This window comes from Sminthopsis crassicaudata, chromosome 4 (genome assembly GCF_048593235.1).
Source record: "Sminthopsis crassicaudata isolate SCR6 chromosome 4, ASM4859323v1, whole genome shotgun sequence".
Lineage (NCBI taxonomy): Eukaryota > Metazoa > Chordata > Mammalia > Dasyuromorphia > Dasyuridae > Sminthopsis > Sminthopsis crassicaudata.
In genome coordinates this window covers 62,478,981-62,497,492 of record NC_133620.1, presented here as the reverse complement: position 1 = coordinate 62,497,492, position 18,512 = coordinate 62,478,981, and the positions used below count along the sequence as shown (strand labels likewise).

Below are 18,512 nucleotides of genomic sequence, written 5' to 3'. Positions count from 1 at the left end.
CAATCCCAGTTCAATGTTTTTCCCAAAACTCAAATGAATTGTTAATTGTCTGGTCTTTAACAGTTAATCCATCCATAATTTTTACAAATGTCAGTTTGTTCTAAATCTTTTAGGAATAATTCTAACTTTTGCCATCTTAAAATGTTTTAGGAATAATAGCATCAGAATGAGCCACTTCTAAATGTTAAAATTAGCCACTTAAAAGTGGAAGTTTGTACTTTTGCCACAACACACTATAAAACATATAGTACAAATGACTGCAAGATTATTTTTGCTTTATTAATTGTTTAGATGGTTTTGTTAAAGAATCACAATAATAAAAGCTTCTCGATACAAATAATCCTTCCAATTCTCCAGGTAATCTGTATAACAGCCAAAGGGTAGGAATATTATCTGAGTCTTTAGATGTTTCCATTCCTTCAACTTGCCATTATGTTCTTGATTAAAAAAAATAATAATCTGACATATGAACACTTGTGTATCAACAATGCCCAAAGAACTTAGAAAATATAGTTAATAGGCCCCTCTATTTTCGAAGGAGGTATTATGTTCCCCCTCCTACTTCTGACATATGAAACAAATCTATATCCATTAACAATTCCAATTTTATCAGTAGCTACTTGTAAAACTTCTCTGTATAGGAGGCAGACCTCTTACTAGAGATCTATAATAAAAGCTCATGATGAATCTGTCAGCATAATTAACCATTAAAAAGTGATAGTCTAGGAGTTTCTTCTTGTAAAAGATTACTGGCTAAAAATTTTCCCTAGCATCGCCTGACTGGCTCTGAATTCCAAAGCAAACACCCTGATTTCAGCTTCCTCCTAATCAAAAAAGCCCTGATTCTATTTCATGGCACATATTCCAGCTCTGCTAATACCTTTATAACATGTGATGATGTTTTCCTGGACCACACCTTTTTACTGCAATACCACAGGATATAAACTGGAAGTTAGCTTATTGGACACTAGGTTTTATTTGAATAGTGTTAAAAACACAGATCTGGTAAAGGAAACCAGAATGGGGGATGCACCACTGTAGCTTTGGATAAACGATAAACTTGATGTCTGTACTAACCAATGAGACAATGAAATGTGGCAGTAGCTTAGGGGCCCTGGAAACACTTACTGTTACTGCAGTGCTGCTAGTCATATAACTGAAAAGTGACTAGGAGATGGTATCAATCATTTAAATTTAATATCCATGCACTTTGTTTCCTAGGCCTTTGCATGTTTCTCCTTTAATTAAAAAAAAAAAAAAAAAGAACTTGAGATTTTACTGAAATTATTATCCAGATGCAGTCATTTCTTTAGCATACATCATTAACAGGGTTAATTAACTAGGAGAGACTGTCTGAAACAAATGCTGAAAACATAGCAAACCTAATGCAAGAAGAAAAATTGTGTCAAAATTGAGAAAGGAATACAAATAAAAAATAATGGATTGTTAGTGCATTCAACACACTGCCTCCCAGCCCGGAACCCCCACTTGTACCCACAAGGACGCTACAGAAATAGTGCCAAAATCGGAGGAAAAGGAAGAGAAACCACTTCCAGTCTGTGTGAAGGAAACTGCCTGCCCCCTTGTAAGTGTGCTTCTCTCCTCCTCTCGCCTCCCCCCCCCAAACAAACAAATAAGGCCTCAGGCCATAGGAAACTATAGACCCATTAGTTATTTTGTCGGTTGCTAAGCAATAAGCTTTGCTGTAGGGTGAAAGCATGAAATTAGCACTTTTTGAGAGGAAAAAAAAAAAAAGACAAATTGAATATAAAATTAGGAAATGCCACCTGAATGGGAAGGGAGAATAAAGTATCTAGTGGCAATCTTTAAAAAGATGTTTTTATTGAGTAAAAGAAGTGATTGATATGGTTGGGTTTTTACTTGGTATGAATACCAGTGAAATTCTAAAGAATATCTAGTAAGTAAACATGGTCATTTCTATTTAAACAATAGCAATTTATGGTAATTTTATGCTAATTACTTATTAGCTTCCCTCAATATCTCAAAACAAAATTTCAGAATGTTGGAATGGACCTCAGATGTGAGCAGTACAACTCAGACTTAAAACAAGGATTCCTTTCCTACCACATCCAAGTAGCGACACTAAATTTTGCTTGGAGATCTCCAGTGGGGAGGAAGAAGTTATCTCCTGAGATATTCCCTTCTATTTTGAGGATCCTCTAATGGTCAGGATAAGATTCCTTACATCAAATTTGCTTCTGAACAATTTATGCTTCTTGCTCAGAGCTCTGTCTTCTGGAGTCAGGCAGAACAAATCTACTCCCTTCTCTAAACATGGCCCTTCCAGCTCTACTTCATGCCAGATATGATACCCCTTCCCAAGTTACTTTTTCCCTAGGCTAAAAATCACTTTTTCCTTAAGGGGATCCTCAAAAGACATGATCTGTAGGCCCTTCACCTTTCCTTGTATCAACCTTTGGGTCCTCTCCACAGCTCTTAGTGTATAACCTAAAATGCTGATCCAAGATATAAAAACAGTACTCCAGGTGTGGTCAGACCAGTAAAGAGGAAACCAGGCCCCTGGTCCGTCACCTCCCTTGCTAGGAGATAATGTGTCTCCTACTAATATGGCTGATGCATATACTAAATGGAGTTTGGTCATGTGAAGAATTCACAATAGCCATTCTCTTTGGCAAAAGGTGGATTTAGTCAGAAGAGATTACAGAAAAAATGAACACATACAACAGACACCAGAAATGGTAAATATGAAATGGAGTGGAAGAGCATATAGTTAGCAAGAAAGAGGTTCTAAAAATTAATGATGGAAAGGTCCAGTTTCTGATGGAACTTACAATTAGCCAGGAGAAAGGAAATACCCCAAGAGGTTGGTGCATGCCCTAGCTGGCAGGCTAAATCCTAAAAAGAATTTAGCATCCTCAAAGAGTTAGTTAGCTGTAAAAGAGAGACACCTCATGGCAAAGTGGGGGAGGGGGGTAAGAAGAGAGACCCCAGGGGGCAGAGTGTCATGGCAGACTGACTCAAAGTGGGTTCTGCAAAGATGGTGTAGGCTACAAGCTGATAATTTCTGACAGGATATAACTGGGCTGCCCATAACCCTCAGGGGTTTGATATAACTTGGATTTCTGACAGTAGGATCTTCACAGAAGGTGGGACCTAAGTTAAACTGATCTTTATCTGAGCTTTTTCCTTGTCTACTCCAGGGAGCACTCCATCAAGGCTCCATTGTCTCTCTGCCAATGCCATACAGCCACTGAGAACCTCTATATCTGGCCACTGCCCCCAGATGGCTCTGGAGGGGAAAATGAGGCAGGTGCCATTGCACAGCCCTCCCTCATTTAAATCCAAATTCACTTGCCTGTCAATGGTGTCATGGTCCTTTTCCAAAACGAAAGACAAACAACCACCTCATCACTATGATACTTAAGTCCCAGGACTATTGGTAGGATTAAATGAAATAGCATAATGAAGCATTTAGCACAAGGCTTTATATTTAACTAGCAGTCCACTCAACCTTCTATATCTTCTTCACATAAACCACTAGCACATATCCCCAATCTTGCAGCCATGAAGCTCATTTTTTATACCTTAATATAAGACCTTACATTGATCTCTATATTAAATTGTATTCAATTAGGTATGAGTTAGCTTTCTGGTTTACTAGGGTTTTTTTGGATCCTGACTTTCTCATCCCTCTGTGTATTAGGTATTCCATCCAACTGTGTCATCCACAACTTTGATAAGTATGTCATATCTGCCTTTATAAGAGGAACTGCTTAAAAAAAAAAAACATTTAACAGCACAGGATAAAGCATAAATCAACCCCCAGGGCATCCACTGGCAACCTTTCCAAATTGACATTGACCAACTAATGGTCAATTATGGCCTTTAAGCCTACCTCTTTCCATCTTTTCCCACAAGAGGAGCTAGAGAAGTATTAACAGTCTAGCAACTCTGTTAGTTTAGTCTGGCATGGCCTCTTCCTAGTTTAAAATTTTCATTCTGAACTTTAACACACACACACAAAAATGGGCAATTCCCCATATACATGGTAAAACAGGAAAATAAGATTATGTATACAAATGTGAATTTTTTACATATAGATGGCTTTTCTTTTTTAAATGTACAATAATCTCAATTTGTAACTTTCAAAGCTACTCTTGAGTATCGGCAAATGTTTCTGGCCTTCCTTCTGCTCCTATGAATTTAAAAATGATTTTCTTTTCATTTTTTTTCCCTTTTTTGGGGGGATTATTCTATAGTTAGATCTGTACCTCCTCTCATTTTACCTCTATTTGAATTTTTTTTAAAGAAAAAACAAAGAAACTTTTTTTTAAAACTTAAACAACTATGCACAGTCAAGCAAAACAAATTCCCACATAGGTTTTGTAGCATGATCTGTTCTTGATAAAATGACCTGAAAAATCATTATCTACTCCTTGTATTTATCAGTTCCTTTCTTAGGTTCTCATTTATCTTCCCTTTAATAATACATTCTGGAATTTTTGCTGAGAATTGATACTAATGCAAACTATTAGTATTACTGAGAATCAGTTACAAGTTCCCTTTTATAATGTACTAGTCTCAAACCTAGTGTCTAGCTACTCTGCTGATTTTGTTTTTTGCATATATAGAGGTACATTTGACAAGAAAGTATTAAAGTTGCATAATTTTCCTTCTGTAGCATATTCATTTTATGACGACTCTAACTTGTTCCTTAAAATTCTGTAATAATTCTAGTCTTCTGGAATTCTCATTTCTTTTTCATAGAGAGTTCCCAGAATCTACTCAGAAAGGAAATTAAAATGTTCCAGAGAAAATTAAGAGAGAGGAAAAGCTATTTTATTAAAGGGTTCAGGAAAATATATAGAAGAAAAATTACTGTCAAGGTCCAGCTGATGGAAGGGAAAAGGAGGAAGTGAAACACATTATTACATTAGCTTAAGGATTTAAGGGAAATCTCTCTTCTCCTTTTATAATCAAGCCCCTATAATTTCCTTTTAAATGCAATTCGGACATGAGTGGAATATAAATTGTTTAGGAGAAAAGTAACGTTCTATCTGAAAGGTATGAAAATTATGGAACACTAGCATCTTTGAATATTCCTTAATTGAAACATATCATTTCCTTTCAGTATTAAATAACTAGCCTTTGAAGAAGAATATTAAGGAAAGTTCCTTTCCCAGATTTTTAAATATATATCACAGGTAGAGGGAAGGGCAAGGGACATTCATTTATCAAGTGTCTGCTATGTGCCAGCCACCATGCTAAAGCTTAACAAACAGAATCTCATTTGATCTTTATAACAATATGACTCTCTCCTGGACTTTATGATCTCTAAGAACAACATTCTTCAAGATGAATAAACTCTAAAATTCACTCTTTCTTAGCACCACTTCCCTCAGAATGACAAAAATGGGAGGGTGTGGGGGTGTGATATTAGACATCGGAAAGCTCTCCCAGATTCTCAGGGAGTCATATATAGTATGTTCTTAAATGTTTAATGACTGATGACAATCCTTGATAGTGGGTGCTATTACCAATGAGAGGAAACTAAGGCAGATAAAGGTTACCCAGCAGGAAGAATCTAAGACTGGATGTGAACTCAGAGTTTTGAATATGACTCTAGGCTCAGTGCTCCACCTACTGATCCATGACCTATCATGATGAGTATAACTCAGTAAAGGAGCTATTTGGAGTTAACAAATCCTATGTATTTAAAGAAACTCACAAATGAAAGACCCAATGACTCAAATTCTGTCTTAATTATCCTTATATATGACATTAGTCAATATACATCATGTTCTTTGTTTCATTGTGATAGCTCAAGATGGTTAGCTACCTATTGCTAGGTGGTAATGATCTTTCCCATTTATAGAGGATAGATATAAATATATTCTCACCCTCTCAGAAATATTGCAGAAAATATTTTCTTGTATTAAATCAAAGTCATCCTCTCATAACTTTTATTCTACTAAAGTGCTTTAGATACTTGAAGACAACTATTATGCCCTCCCAACCTTTTCTTTTCTTTTTTAAAGATTAGTCTTTAGTTTTTTCACCAATTTGATCTCTCATTCCCGTGCATATCTTTAGAAATGCTCTACCCCACCTAAACCCTTCAGATGTAGTCTTGCCAGCACAGAATATTATTTTGGACATTATGTTGCTCTTAATATAACTAATTTGACTACCCTGTCATAATGCTGGCACGTTTTGAATTTTCGATCCATTAAAAGCCCTAGAAGTAGTCAAACACCTCACATCTTTCTGAAGATGATCTCTTGAACTCAAGGATGGAACTTTATATTTATTTCTAATAATTTCTCCTTATTAGATGTGGCACATTATTCTAACCCACTGATACCTTTTTGAATTCTAACTCTTATCACCTAAGATATTTGCTATCTTGTTGAGATTTGTGCAACGCTGAATTTGATAAGCATGTCACATATACCTTTATCTAAATCACTGATAAAAATACTAAAAAGCACAAGGCCAACAGCAATCTCCTAGAAGCATGTTATACCAGAGATATCACTCCCTCAGTGACATCATTTGGGTACAGGCATTCAATAAGTTCCAAAATTATTGCATTAGAGATTTTGTAGATTTTTTTTTTTTTGGCTAAAAACTATAGCATTTCCCTAGTTTACCTGTGTAATTTCTTACTATAATTAAAAAGAAGAGTTAGTTTAGAGGAAGTTGTTCTTTTATAAAAATAAAATGTAATACTTACACATTTGGTTTTGAAACAACAGATACTTCCCTAAAAATAATAATCTTATCATCCCACTCTGACACCCATTCTGAAAAAACTGAAATAACTTCTGAAAAAAAAAAGTTAAGCAGAATTACTTAATAGAGTGACTGTCTGGTAGTCTTGCAGTGAGGTGACTGTTCACAGAAAGGAAGCACCATACTTTATCTTTGATAGAACCAAAGCTGCCTATTGTACTTGAATTTTCTTCTATGACCTGTGTTTGGTAAGACTATCCTACTTCTATATGACAGCTGCTTCCCTTTCTAAATACCTACAAACAGTTTCTTAAAATATCCAAGAACTTTACCCAAAATTGAAGTCAGGCTTCTCTTGTCTATGTATTCTGCCTCATCTTCATAACACCATTCTCTCTCTCAATTATTTCTTCTTTTCTGGTCTTACAGTTCCTCTCTTGCTCTCATAGTTCTATCTTTCAAAGATTACAAACAGTGACTTAGCAACACTCTTGGTATTCTAATTCTATGGATTTGAAATAATTTTATTTCCTCTCACATATCATTATTTGACCCATGGGTATCTGATACTAGTTAATTATTAAATTTCTCTTTCATGATTCTAGTCAAATTGAATATGGTAAGACAAAAAACCCAGCACTATGAAATATGTTCTGAAAAATTAGCGAAGTAATAGTATGTTGAAATTGCATATATTCCTACAATTATCTTTTCCCTTCCTTTCCCCCTTGTGTGGCATTTTTACTTTCCAACCACCTGACAAGAACCAAGTTTTTCCTAATCATTCAGATTCTTTTTCACTCACTGAAGCTCAGTCTCCAGCTATTGTTGTATTTAAGAATGATTCAATGTCCCTGACAATATGGAGTGTGGAGAGATACTCCTCGAGTGACTTTATCTTCCCTTAGGTGAGTTATACCAAGATGAATGAATGAACAAACAAAAAAAAGACATTTATTAAGCACTTATGAGCAAAAGCAGTATGCCAAGAAATGGAAATACAAATAGAAAAGACAATCCCTATTCTCTAGGAATTTATATTCTAATGAGGACGAAATAACATATGAAAGGTTTGGAACATAGTCATTTGGCTATGGCAGAAAATACAAATATTGTACACACAATGCATGTCAATATAAAATTACTCCCACTGATTTGTAAATATGTTGGGTCCCTTCAGTGGAATATAAACTTTTTGAGGGCAGACGGTCTCATTTTTGTAATTTGTGTTCCAAGAACATAACTGATTCTGTTTATATTCCAGAGGCAATAATCAATAAAGAAATTCTGGAAAAATCAAAAGCTCTGTTTACAGAGAAAAGGAGTAAGGTAGTGAAAATAATGATGAGTATTATTACCAAGTGGAAATGAAGATTAACTTTATAACATTAGATTATTAGGCAGGGTTTAGAGTGAAGAAAAACATGTTAAGATTAAAATATTCAATTCAAGGTGCATTCAAGCGAAGGACAAAAAAGAATTTAAAAGTATTTTGGCACTGGAACTAGAAGAATAGTCATTCATTTAACAAATAACACCAACTGCCCCATAGTACAGACTAAGTATATAATCTACCATGAATATCCCTAAAGTACAGATCTCTAAACATACAGTGAGTGATAAGAAACACTCAAAACAATTATACACACATCAGAAGAATACCTGTATGAACTACCATTCTTTCTCAAGAGCATAGCTGAGTAAATCTTGCTTTTTAAACTTACTAGATATATAACTATAGCACATCACTTAGCTTTTCTGATGATGAACCTCAGGCAATTCTAAAAGCCTTATTTACAATGTTAGGAAAAATGTAATCCATCTGATAAAGATTGGAAGATTATTCCACACCTTGAAAATTATAGATGCTTGATTTACTGTTATCATTTCTTCCCACCCAAGTTCAAGTGATTTTCCTGATTCACGCAGCTTTTTAGTGATCATCCCATTCACTCTCTCTGTGTACACACACACACACACACACACACACACACACACACTACCTACAAAACATTTTTATATAACATATTTGCTTATTTGACTCATTTTAGAATCACAGTTCTTTAAAGGTAAGGATAGTCTAATGTTTATATACATATGCCCAGCTCTTCAGTCGGTAAACATTTATTAAGTGCCTACTATGTGCAGTATTAGGGATATAGCAAAAGACAGTCAATCCCTGCCCTTGAAAGCCTCCTATTATAGTTCATCATACAACTAGTGTTCTCATGAACATTTCAAAGAATGCAGTCTTAGATTATAAAATTTTAAAAACTTATTCTTCCATTAAATTTTTAAAATCTATTATAAATAATATTTCTCAAGTCAACTGGCAAAGACATTAATTTAAAAAATAAGCTCTCAATGGAATACTGTTTGAAGAATAAGCCAGATAAAGAAAAAGTGAAAATTAAATAAAATTGTCGCTGTTCAGTAAAAGGCTTCTTCCATTAAGAAATTTTTTTTCATTCATCTTGAAAGTATATGTCTCTTAATACAGTAGATATCTACTTCTTGTAAACCACAAGGCTTTCTCAGCTTCAACAGATTCTCATCTTATTCCTTCCTGATACAGTTACACGTTAGTATGCTTTGTTTTACTTAGACTTCCAGAATGCTCTCTTTCAATTTAGCTTACATTAAAATGAAAGTCAGGTTTCTGTGGTCTATTGGGAGCTGAATACCAGTGCTTCTAAACTTACAGAATGATGACTTTTCTAGCATTTGATTTGAATGTATTGATACCATCCCAATAACATATGTATTATTTATAGTAAAGATACTGACAATTTCCCCATGCCTTTGATTTACTTGGCTTTCCAAGTAACAACATAGTTTCATTTAAGGCATCAAAAGGTACATTTTTAGTTCAAACAGGAGACCAGAGAAATGTCTGTGGATACAATTTCACATCATTATAAGGCATAAAGGCAGATTTTTTTAAATGAGAAGAGAGGGAAAAGGAAAAAGTAAACAAGGAAGGGATAAAGGAGAAGAAAGAGAGAAGAAAATATTAAGAAAAGTTAAAGAAAAATACATAATTTAATGATTAATAAAGTGATATCAACCAATGCCTCAATTATTACTCAACTTCAATAATATCACAGATTTGCCTACCCTGGGAATGATTTGTGAAAGGTACATTCTAAAGAATTTATGACAACTATTCTGAATAATTTGCACGCTGCTATTAGAGTGCTAGTAGTGACTGGCACAATTTTGTAGCTCTTCAGTGATCAGGCAATAGGAAAAAGGAAAGGGGGTAATGATGAGGGAAAGGAAAGAAAGGCCAGCAAGTATTATGTTATTACAACCACTAATAATAATGCTTTTTTTACATATTGTTCAATCATTTTTCAGTCATATACAATTATTCGTGACTCCATTTGGGGTTTTCTTGGCCCAGACACTATAGTAGTTGGCCATTTCCTTCTCCCACTTATTTGACAAAGAAGGAAACTGAGGCAAACAGGATTAAGTAACTTGCCCAAGGTCAAATAGCTTTGAATTTGGATCTGAACTCAGGTCTTCCTTATTATTGTAGGAAGGAAGAAAAAAGAAAAGAAGGAGGGAGGAAAGAAGGAAAAACCAACTCACTTTGATTCTTATTGATTGGCCACCAATAGACCAAAAGCCCCATTTGGTCATTGTTTGAGTCCAGATTAACTCAGAATGAAAGTAAATAGAAATCATTTCTGCTCTGGATAGAAACTCTCAGGGTCTTCCCCTCCCAGATTCATTTATTTAGATCATTTTGGACTAGATGAAAGAGGAGATTCTTGATCTCAATTGCTACTTTGCCTTCTTAATCACTGAATGGGTATGGCCTCAGACAAACTGTGACCTGTTGAAGACTTTAGCTTAAAAAGGCCTAGGTCTCCCACTGCACCCAGGGCCATCTCCAGTCATCCTGATCTATATCTTGCCACTGAACCCAGATGGCTCTGGAGCAGAAAGTGAGGCGGGTGACCTTGCATAGCCCTCCCCCATTTAAGTTCACTTGCATGTCATGGTATCACCTCCCTGATGTCATGGTCTTTTCAAAAATGTTGAAGGTCCTCCTTCAACAACGATCTTATAATGGAGTAACCTGAAGAAATAAAAGCTAATGACTTGTCCAAGGTCTTGGAGCTGATAAGGAGAACCAGATGCCTACCCCAAATCTTCTGTCACCAAATCTGGTACATGATACACTCTACACTAAACCAGCAGTGGGGAAACTAGATCATACTCCTTAGACTTCTGTGTTTTTTTAAAATACACTTAAAAATTTGTTATTCCTTCAATATATTGATAATTCGACTTATGCACTGAAGGTCTCTAGCTAAAGAATGTAGATTAAAAATATAGTTGAGATAATACAATTCATATAAGCTTTTTCATTCTGTGTAAATCTGTTCTAGGTATTCCCATCAATCTTCCACAGAACACTTTACCCCAAACTCTGGGGACCTTCTTCTAAACTGGCATTGCGTAGCTGGAGGTACCTGACTTTTACCACAAGAGACCCATTTATTTCCAGAATTGCAGCTATTCTATGACATTATTTATACCCCTACTAATTCTATGCAATTCATCATTCAGAATGTTGAGTCTAAGAAATCCCATCACCTACCACACCAGTACCCTTCTCTTGAGTCTCAATACTAATTCTTCAGACTGTGGTAATTTGTGATGCCAAAATGTGAATAATAAAGACAATCCAAGAAAGAATTTCTATGTCTAGAGAAAGAGCACTATGGAGTTTAGACTACTAGTGCTTACTTTTAAGGTTGCACTTTAAATCTGTTTTTGTATCCTAATAATCAAATAGTTTGACATAATAATGAAACAATATTGCCACAAATCAGTAAATCTAACTTTTTGTATTCTGAAATGCACAAATAAGTGATCTGCATGTCTTTTGCCAAAGTTGACATACAGATAATCCATACAAGAGATTTTCCTGAAAAAAAAAAAAATCTTTTTTTTCCCCCCCCTGAGGCTGAGGTTAAGTGACTTGCCCAGGACCACACAGCTAGGAAGTAAATGTTAATTGTCTGAGACCAGATTTGACTTCAGGGCTGGTGCTCTATCCACTGCACCACCTAGCTGCCCCAGAAAATAATCTTTTTTTTTGGGGGGGGGGACAATATGATTCTCAAATTTCTAACCTATAGCTAATCTCTTCATGATGGATCTCTCAATGTTCAGCTATCATGATTGGATGGCAGGTATCCTTTGTTGCTAGACTGAAGTACTATTATGACCTCTATTTTACAGATGAGGAAAAAATAACTTGCCCAGGCTCATACACCTTGTAAGTGTCTGAACTTATATCTTCCTAACTCCAGGCCCTGCACTTTATCCAAGGTACCATCTTGCTTTCTATGTACCGGATACAAGTGGGAGATAATCTCAAGAGGTGGGACTGCTAGGTGGCACAGTGCATAGAGTACCAGGCCTACAGTCAAGAAGACTCATCTTTCTGACTTTAAACTTGGCTTCAGACACTTAATAGCTGTCTGATCTGTCTGATCACTTGATCACTTAACCCTGTTTGTCTCAGTTTGCCTCATACATAAATGAGCCAGAAGATGAAATGTCAAACCACTCCAGTACCTTTGCAAGAAAACCTCAAATGGACAGGAGTGAAATGACTGAACAGCAGCAACAAACTTAGAAGTAAAGCGTTAGCAATATAGGAGCAAAGGAAAGACCTTCTAGAGAAAATGAGGATTGAGTTGAGTCTGGAAGGAAGCCAGAAAGCAGTGGTGAGAAGGAAGAGCATTCCATGTAGATAATAAAGAGTCAGGAGGTGGAAAGTTGTGCTCAAGAAATAGGAAGCATGCCATTGTTGCTGGGTTGTATAGAATATGGAAAGGAGTAGGGTAAGAAAACTGGAAAGGTTGGAAAGGAAGGAGCCAGGTGGTGAAAGGCTTTAAAAGCAAGGAGAAGATTTTATATTTGATCTGGAAGAAAGAGAACGCCACTGAAGATTCCTGAGTAGGAGGGTCCCCAGCGGAATGAATTGTAGTTGGGAAAAAATTGGAGGTAGGGATCCCATGAGAAGGCTCTTGCACTAGTCTGGGTTTAAGGTGATGAAAAACTGTGCCAGAATGTTGGTTATGAATGAAGGGGATGTTTAACAGAGAGGCTGTCAAGTGAGGGGTGACAAGAGATAGATGCCAGCACCCTGGGGATGTAGAGTGCGTAAAAATGAGGACTGGAGAATGATGAACTGAGGTGCAGTCTTCAAGAGCTCATGTTCACCACCTCCACACCATAAGGCAGACTGAAATAGAACTTATCACCTATGAAGACATTCAAAGCTTATTTAAATATTTCTTTTTACAAAATCATTGAGCCTTGTCAGGTTAAGTGAAACCCAAGAGTTGAATCAGAATTATTTTATAATCAACATTCTCTTCCCTCAAATCTAGATGGAATTCAGCAGATGTAGTCTAGACTGTGCCATCCCAGGTGGACAGAACCTTGAATCAGGGTGATTCACACCCAAAACTAGAGATGATTTAAAGCCATTTGTAATGTTTGTTGGCTTTCTGGGCTAAATTACAAAGAAGATAGGACAACATATATAGATTCAGACAGGAATTGATCACGTCAGTACCTTTCATATTAGTGAAAAACTAGAGCTGTAGACACGATAACCTGCAATCAGTTTTGCTGCAATTCATATTTAAAAAATAAATATTTTTCAAATGATAGATTAATGAATTATTTTGAACATAATTTCAATTCTGAGTTAGCTTCTATATGTTTCTTCCTTGAAAAACAGCAAAAATGCATAAAATTGTTCCACTTCACAATAACTCACAAGCTGCAGTCTTCAATGCCCACTTCCACATGCAAACATCAGGTCTCTAGCAAGATAAAGCTCCATGCTTTTAATTTTTCCACTTTTATTGATTATTTACAATAAAGGCGGTGAGAGGAGGAGAATGAGTCTATATCCTTCCATCTCCAGCCTCATGGCACCAGGTCAAAGTTCCAGAGTTGGGTCTGTCCAACTTGTTCTGGGTAAACTAAGCAGCAGCCCAAGGCTATGGATGGCCACATTTTTAATTTATTAATTATTTATTAGAGAATTTATATATTTCTTATACATTTTACATGTTGACTGGGCTACCATTTTTCTTAACTTTCAATCTTTTTTTTTACATGTCACTGATGATGTTTTTGAGCTAGTGTGCCTCTAGCCCTAATGACTCTGTGGTTTGTATTGCTTGCTTTTGCATAGTCTAATGGGTTTTGTTTTTTGTTTTGTTTTGGGGTCTTTTTTGGGGGGTTATATGTCATGTTATAGCAGAATTGACTATCTAGTGATGCATATTTTAATGACTATTTACCCCAATATACTTTCCACTCCTTGAGAAAATTTCTAGCAATTAATTCTTTTGGCAAACTTGCTGAAAATATATGTTAAAATATTAGCCTAGGAAAAGGAGCCTTTAGAAAAGATCTTTGTTGGACGAAAGATGGCTAAAGTATTTAAGAAGACAGTTTACATTAAGTTAACTGGAGCCAGAATTCTTAACAGGCAAAATGTTTGCTTTTAAATACAGAGATAGAATCTATAAATATATTGCTCATTTCCTGGCTGCTTAGGCCATTAAGGTTTTAATCTATATCCTGAGTTGAAACTAGCTAATGGAAAAATATTTATAATAGTAATCATACGCTGAGATGAGTTTTTTGGCATCTACTGACCCCAAACATATTCAGTCATATTTAACTATGGTAATTTATGGTTGTGGTTTTTTTATAAGGATTCATTTAATTTCTTATCATGTAGAGATCTTGAAATGCATAAAAAAGAACATTTTTGCTGGCTTTTAATAGGAGTACCTCTCTGTAACATTCTTTAATCTCAAGAGTCTTCAACACATGTATTATAAGTTTCTGAAATAAGTGTTAATTGAACTCTCACTTAGAAATTCATTAAAGTTTTACATACTGTACTAACAAGATTGAAATCACTGTTTTCACATGTCACACATCTGGGCGGCATGAAACTTAATTAAAACAGCACATGATAGCACCAACTTTGGAATATTATCATAAGTACAAAAGTTAGAATGATTAAAAGGAAGACAATATGTTAATAGAGTTGAACATAACATGACCACTTAGCATATTGCTATATACTATATATCCTTTCTCTTGTATAAGACACATTTCTACTGTAGAATCAAATAACTACAAGAATCTATACGACATCTACAAAGAAAAATTAATTTCATATGAATATTGACTTATCTTTGCATACAAACACACATAGCTTTGATTCACCTATTTAGTTGTATCTATAGTATCTATGGGTATGTTCATAGGTATTTTGAAGCTCAGATAAGATAAAAGAATATAAAGTGCCTAGAAAACTTTAAAGTAATATATAAATGTCAATTTTAATCTCATACATGCACAGGAAGAATAAGCTCATTTTATTATTAATCTAAGTGAAACATAATTATGTAAATAGGCCTTTAAAATAACCTATAATTGCTAAGATAGCTGGAGGGGGGAAGGCTGTGTAGAATCAGAGGAAAATCCTGACCAATATCTGGAGGTAGGAGAGGAAAAAAAAAAAAACTGTCTCACAGAAAAAGATAGTAAGAAAGGCCACTGAATGCTTTAGGATAAAAAGTATATTTGAAGCTATTTTTTTTAAAAGAGGGGACCTCAGTGTTGAGAAAAAACAGCAACTATTTGGTCTGTATGGTAGCAATGACAAACCCAAATAGAGACAGGCCTGCTAAATAGTATATATGGATCTCTGCAGGCCACAAACTGATTCAGAAAACCATATCAACATTACGTTCTACTGTATTTTTAATTATTTTAAGTATTCCTAGTTACATTTTTAATCTGGTTTCAAGGCACTTGAAGTATCACCAGACTTGACACCTCTGCTCCAGGAAATGATGATGTAGTTTCACAGATGCTATCAGATGGTTAAAAAAATTAACCTCACTGGTAGCACTGACATTTGGTAGGATGGGGCTCATTACTGGAATATAATTCTGGAAGGATATTCTTTATTCAGAAAGCAAAGATGATGTGAAAGTATTGGGGCTAGAGTAGTATTGTATAAGAAGATATATTCATGAGAAGAAATACATGAATCATAGAGGGAAGTCCAAAAAAAGTGAGAGAGAGAAAGAGAGAAAAAAAATGATAAAATCTTAAGAGTAAGTGAATACTCCATTTTAAATTTAATCCCAGAAAAGATGAGGAAACCAGGCCAGATGTAGACTGGTTTAATATCCTCCTTAGAATGGGGAAGAGCAATTTTCAAAGAAATCATCAAAGATGTATACACAAAGGTAGGATCCTATAGTAGACCTGCGCATGAGGAAAATCACTTTGGCATCATTGTGGGAAATGAACCAAAATAGGGAAAGACTTCAAGCAAGGAAACTGTTGCAATAACCTGGGTGAGAGATGATGAGGTTGGTAGCTATATGAATGAAGAGAGGCAGATGTGAAATATGTGAAGTTGACTCTAGGAGAAGAGGAAGATTAAAGAGTTCTCTGTGTGTCCTTAGCATCTGCCAAGCTAATATAACTAACTCTCTAGTTGCCTAAATGTCCTCATGTCTACGTGTCTTTGTCGTATCATTCCCCATGACTAGAATGCCCTCCCTTCTTTATCTACTAAATGAAATACTATTCTACCATTTACCCAAATCACTTGCTTCTTATTTCATGTAACTGACCCCCTCCATAGTCAGAAGCAGTCCCATCTCCTTTAGACTCTCTTTGTACTGTCTGCTACATCATGAAATCAGTATATATCACATACCACATTACCACATCTTATTTCTCAGCTAGACTGATTAGCCTTTCAGGGCAAGTTCTATGTCAATTAATCAACCAACAAACATCTATTAATTACTTACTGTGTGACAGGCATTGTGGACAGAGATGTTAAGAGTGAAACAAGCCTTATGGGCAAGAAGCTTACATTTTCAAGATGAAAACAAGTACATATATAAGTATATGAGGAAAAAAATGCAAATAAATACACTTTTCTATCACCACCAGATTGCAGACATTCACTGTGTGTGCTCCATTAACTATGCCTAAACAGTGGAGTCCAAAGTTCTATATTCCTGACTCAATGTGCACTGGGGTGAATCATTCTACTATCCTGAAATCTCTGTACCAAGATGGCATTTTACTACATATTTACTTATATTAGCCTCCCTGAATAACAATCAACAAGTCTCAGTTTACAAGGCAGTGTGTAGATCTTCATATGCAAAAACGCTATAGGAATATGAATACTCACACCAAATTTAGATTGTTTCATAGCAAAGAACAATCATTTATTCCAAATTGAGAGAAATTTCAGTGTCCAGGAGATAAATGCAAGTTATCGTTATTCAGTTCTGGATAGAAATGGTGTTGGAACCATAAAGAGGCTTCAGAAGTAAAACATCTTATTTTATCTTATAAAAAAGTACATAATTAAATAATCTAAATGAAAAAAAAACTACTCTAGTGCCATTTTAAACACCAACCCTGTGTCCATTCTGTGAAATTTTTGTCTGGTAATGGCACCCAAAATGAAAAGACCTCATTGCCCCCAAAAGAACTAAGAAAATGTTTAGATAGGAATGCAACATGTCATTAAGATAGATAGGCATATGATGGAGGAAAACAAAAGTTGTGAGACTAGTTTAAAAAAATACAAACCTGCTGACCTTCTTCATTCTCACCCTGAGAATGCCATTCTGCAATTAGGTAAAACACAAATGTAGCCAATCTGAGCTGACGCTGTAAGAGAAGAACTCAGACAGGAAGGGATTAAGGCTCCCAGCAGAATAGGGCCTATCATAGGCTCTCACTCTCTGCCCATCTCCCTCTTGGACTGGGAGCTGTTCCAGTTCTGGTTGGTATCACCACAGTATCTGGCCATCAGGGCTACATTGTCCTCAGACCAACCATTAGGTTTAATAGTCATTTCCTTAAGAAATAAATAAAAATAAAACAAAGCAACAAAAATAGATGTATGAAAAATGAAGCAATTTCAAAACAAAGCCGATCAATGCTTAGTTCAGGTTTCTGAATTGAACTGTCAAAAAAACAAAATAAGAGGCTCAAGATTTTTAGCACAAGGTAAATTTAAGTTTAAAAAAAGCTCCAAGTGTTTTCAAGATACTCCTTTCTAGGAAAACTCCTTCTGGTCTTACCTATAGGTTTAGAGTCTGCTCCTGGGGACTGACTCCTTATCTGCAGCTGCACTTGGTCTCTTGGATCCAACTCTGGTGGAAGGCCCTGGGTTTGGGGTCCTCCAGCCTTGAGCTGGCAGTCTCTCTTCATCCTGATAGCAGGTCTCATCTCAGTGGCTCCAAGGCCTACAGAGACCTGATTTGGCTCCTGATATGTCTCTTTCTTTCTATTTGGTTTCCCTGAAGCACTGTCATTAGCCTGTTAAAGGAAGTTTTTCAACCATCATGTACTGCTAGAAAGGAGTCTTTCCACTTAGGCTCTCCAGGGGTCACATGACCTTAATAGCAGCATAGCTTTTCCCCGGACTCTGCCTGTATCATATTGGTTCACTCCAATGGCCAGAAGCAGACCCCTCTGTCTTTCCGATCTCAAAAGCCTTCTTGTTTTGTGGAGATGGGAAGGAGCTCTTATTTTCTTTCTGAAAAATGTGTGCACCTTGCATCTCTTTTATACAATAGTTCTGGCTAGTGTGGATTGAGTCCAACAAAACGGTCAAACTTTGATCCAGCTTTATCCATTCTTCATATTCTGTGGACAAGTCATAACTCAGGGCTCCC

The 18,512-nt window shown here is 35.8% G+C and overlaps 1 protein-coding gene across 11 annotated transcripts in view; it reads right to left on the bottom strand.

Moving 5' to 3' along the window:
* The window catches only part of RABGAP1L (RAB GTPase activating protein 1 like), a 665,899-nt gene that overhangs the window by 109,895 nt on the left and 537,492 nt on the right, over nucleotides 1-18,512 (bottom strand). The window contains exon 1 of one of the 11 annotated variants that reach the window (XM_074308411.1): nucleotides 7,050-7,282. The exons of the other annotated variants lie outside the window; for them this stretch is intronic. The gene's annotated coding sequence lies outside the window, so the exon portion shown is untranslated. Of the gene's footprint in view, nucleotides 1-7,049; nucleotides 7,283-18,512 lie in introns of those variants that run through there. 11 annotated transcript variants of the gene reach the window in all.